This window comes from Felis catus, chromosome D3, assembly GCF_018350175.1.
Source record: "Felis catus isolate Fca126 chromosome D3, F.catus_Fca126_mat1.0, whole genome shotgun sequence".
Taxonomy (NCBI): Eukaryota; Metazoa; Chordata; class Mammalia; order Carnivora; family Felidae; genus Felis; species Felis catus.
Window position 1 is genome coordinate 92,228,278 of NC_058379.1, and position 4,276 is coordinate 92,232,553.

The window sequence follows — 4,276 nt, forward strand, 5'->3', positions numbered from 1 at the left end:
TTGGGGGGCGGGGGTGAATTCAAAGGGAAGTTTCCAGAAAGACTTTCCTACGCTAAAGACTCAGGTGGTCCTGGAGGCCTGGTTATCACCCAGCCAAGGCTGTTTTTCCCTGTAGCAAAGCATTACCATTAAGACTGGGAGTTCGGGAGGAATGCTCTACTCCCAGCCTCAAGTATTTGTCAGTGGGCTGCAGGTGATAAGGAAATTTGATTTTATATACTTTTCTTTTAGGCTTTGCTCCCCACAGCATCATGATCACGTCTGGCTCAGTATCCTTTCAGATTAAGTCGGATTGTACCAAGCGTACCAATGAAAAAGACAAAAGCCCTGAAATGTCACGTGAGCCCAGGGGCATGAAGCCCACGTCTCTCTACAGCACTGACTTCCAGAGAAGGTTAGACCAGAGCCTTCTGTCCGTTACGTTGCTCTCACGCCTTTTGTTCTATCCACGCTTTGTCCTAAAATATCAACCAATCAACCACAACAAAATCGTTCAAGAAAATCTCATCCACTGTCTCTTCTCAGAGGTTTGGGAACTTAAACACCACAGCCACCTTGCTCACCTTCCTTCCTGGGGTCTGCGCGACAAACCCTTGCCCTAATCAGCCCTTCCTAACGTACTAGGGGCTGTGTTTTCTGGAGACTCCTCCAGGACTACGCAGAGCATTGCAAACCACACACAGGTCATTACCACGCCAGCAGAGAAGCGTTCTCTGTGTTTTGGAGGTGAGATGAATACCTTAAGGACACGGGGTGGCTTGTGCCTGCCCCCCTCCCTGGGCTCAGTCGTGATCTTAATTGTTAAATTAAAAAGGGATAACGTCCCTTTTTAAAGACCCTCTGTTAGATGTCTATGTGGTTGAGAGAAGACTCTCAGTAAACTCAATGCTTCACGCCTGGGGATTTGCAGACGTTAGAATTTAATAAGGGGCAGGGTCCCTTCCTTCCAGTCTCATCTTCCTGTCTTTCACACACCCAACTGCACACAGCTCTGTGCTCACACACTCCCACACTGGGGGCACACACACACACACACACACACACACACACACTCACATATGCACAGCACTTAGGCTCAATCTCCCATCGTCTTGTAAACAGTCCATCATCAGAATATGCCATGCATTGGGGCACCTGGGTGTCTCAGTCGGCTAAGCATCTGACTTCAGCTCAGGTCACGATCTCGCAGTTCGTGGGTTCGAGCCCCGCGTCGGGCTCTGTGCTGACGGCTCGGAGCCTGGAGCCTGTTTCAGATTCTGTGTCTCCCTCTCTCTCTGACCCACCCCGCTCATGCTCTATCTCTCTCTGTCTCAAAAGTAAATAAACGTTAAGAAAAAAAAAAAAAGAATACGCCACGCATGAATTTTCCAGAACCACGGTTGACACGTTTTTTTCCTGAACTAATTGTTTTGGCTCCAAACAGAAATAATAATGAGCTAGTCCAGTTATGTATGATCCGTAAGTTTCAACTAAACATTGTATTTTTACTTTTGTTTCCGTTGCTGTGACCGTTAGATTCGATTAAACAAAAATTCATTGGGCTTTCAGGCCATTGCCTTCTCTCCTTCCGTAGCCTGTGACTTGAGTGATAACACGGTGACAGATGAACGTATATTAGAAAATCTCTCAGAGCTTCAAAGTCAGACGGGCAGCAACGGGCTATGGTGGTTTCTCCTTTCTGCAGCCTTCTCCCCGCATCATGTGATACATCCCACAGGGCGGTTCTTAGAGTAAAATGACATTTTAGAATGTGGGGACATTGAGAAAATCACCTGCCAAGAGCCGTTATAATGTCTGTGCAGTTTTCTGGTGAGGACTGAATGGGGTAAAACCAACTATTTCCGTCCTCAACACACAGAAGGTGCTTGAAAAACATTTGCTACTTTCGCGGCCGTGTCTGAAACGGATGCACGTTTCGCACAGAGTCGTTACCACGATGATGCTGTGGGTTATAAGAAGCTTCCGTACCAAACAAATCGAGGCCCCTTTGGTAGAACAGATTTTAACGTTTCGAATAAAGTTTTGTTCCATTAATACGAGTCGATGAAAGAAAGGCTTAAGAAGCCTGATGATAGTGGCTGTGGCCTCTGCCAGGACCGGAATCAGATGCATCTTCTAGTGATTTGCTCAGCACGAGGAATCCGAGTCTGGCTTCCCGGGAAGGGGTGGGGACTGGGGAGGGGGGCTCCTCCTCCTCAGTGGTGAACAGTCCCCCAGGCCCGGCTCGCGGAGGGCTTCGCTCAACCTCCCCCTTTGCTACCACTGCTGCTTCTGGGTCCTCTCCACTCATTTCCAACGCTGGCGTGGGTACGAACACGCCCCTCTTCCCAGGAAGCCGCCCACTGTGAGCAGCCACCATAAAAGCACAGAGCCTCTTAGCACCTTCACATATCCTGGCCTCTTTCTGGCATTTCCTCTCGTTTCCTCGCGGGTTGCCTGCACTGACTCTGGGTTGCTGGAATGTGCTCATCCTTTCCCACCTGCTGGAGGCATCTCGGACTCAGGGCAGCCGAGGCTCAGGTCCAGCACTGCCGATGCCCCCGGCGGGCTGACTCCTCACGAAAACCGTCACCTTCGCCCAACCGGACATCGAGTTTCCCTCCGTTTATACGGCTACTTGCAGAGTAAAGCGTGTGTGCCTCTGAAATTATTCTTCAAGAGGGCAGGACTTCCATTACTTGTTGAACGAAAACCAGAAGTCTGCCTTGAGGGAGCTGGGGCGTCCTCACTTTTCCCGGTTCTGCATCGGAGGACAGCACCCTCCCGTCCGCCACCTGCAGAAGCGGCGACAGCATCCCCCGTGCACGCGCGGCCCTCGTGGACAGATTTAAGAAAACGTGTGCTTGACTCACAGTGGCTTCACACACCTTTACGTCCGGTTGTTTATCCAGCCGGACTGGGTCCCCTTCAGTGTGTACTTTATGGTGTCATCGAGGAAGTCAAATTGCCGAGAATGAATTACACGCATCGTGAGGACCCTACGGCAAGTGACCTCTGCAGCTACGGACGGGATCCCGCACCTCGGGGACTCCGAGTCCCCCTTTCCGCTACACAATGTGCCCTTGCACAGAGAAGACAGATCTGCTCCGTGTTAAAACCAGCATGGGTCCCTTGTGGGCCGACTAAACTTGTTTTTCAAAGGTGTCAACACACTTCAGAATTATTTATTAAAAAATTTTTTTTATTACGTTTCTTTATTTTTGAGAGGCAGAGAGAGACAGAGCATGAGCAGAGGTGGGGCCGAGAGAGAGAGGGAGACACAGAATCCGAAGCAGGCTCCGGGCTCCGAGCTGTCAGCCCAGAGCCCGACGTGGGGCTCGAACCCACAAACCGTGAGATCACGACCTGAGCCGAAGTCGGACGCTCAACCGACTGAGCCACCCAGGCGCCCCATACTTCAGAATTATTTACAAGTTGATTCAAGATAACAGATCCCCAGAGGTTTCCCAATGAGGCATCGCTTGTCATATTGCATACATGTGCGGACCTCCCGACGTCTTCCATTTATCCTGTTACGAACCCTCCTCCAAGAAGCCGGCTGCTAACCACCACTAAGAGACGAGACGCAAGTGTGTTCATTTGCGCCTGGTTTCCCTGGCAACCGACAGCCATAGCTCTCTCAAGTGACCCACATGGTTAAGCCGGCTATGTCATCGAGAGGAAGAAGCTTATTGAGAGGAGCAGACACATATGGCCATTAAATCATTAATTCTGTTTCAGCCCCTGGCAGCTGAGAGTCTGCTGCCCACTTCGTTGTGAGAGAAAAGCAAACCAAGTCTCTGAGTCGGAAACTGTGACCCCCCAGAAGCCATCCCTGGCGACTGCCCTTGCAGTGAACTTAGTAGGATATCACTGCATCTTTCATTTCGAAGATTGGCCACATCATGACATTAGTATGGAAAAAAAGATCTGAGTAAGCTGGAAATGATGGCTCTCTGCCTCTTTGTGAAGAAATTAAGTACCTGGGGGCTTACAGTGGTCACGGGAACATCCCACATGCTTTTTTATAGAGCATTTTTTTCTGAAAGAACTCTCAGTTCTGTTAACCAAGCTGAGTCATAGCAACCCATGAAGTCAGTGCCTTTTTTGAATTTTCTAGCCGCCTTAAACCTTTGGACCCTAGTTATTTTCCATCACAAAAGAGGAAAGTAGGGATAATTGTATTAGACGCTATTTTCTCCGCCATTAACCCTGACAGCGGTGGACCGTCCACCATCCTAATTAAAAGTATTTATCAAGTGTTTCAATGCGCATTCTGTCACCCTGCCAGGTTCCA

The 4,276-nt window shown here is 49.6% G+C and overlaps 1 non-coding gene across 1 annotated transcript; it reads right to left on the bottom strand.

Annotated features, from left to right (window-relative positions):
- Positions 1–3,302: 3,302 nt before the first annotated feature.
- TRNAR-UCG lies at positions 3,303–3,387 on the bottom strand. The gene has a single exon. It is a non-coding gene; the product is annotated as a tRNA-Arg (tRNA).
- Between the last annotated feature and the right edge of the window lie 889 nt (positions 3,388–4,276).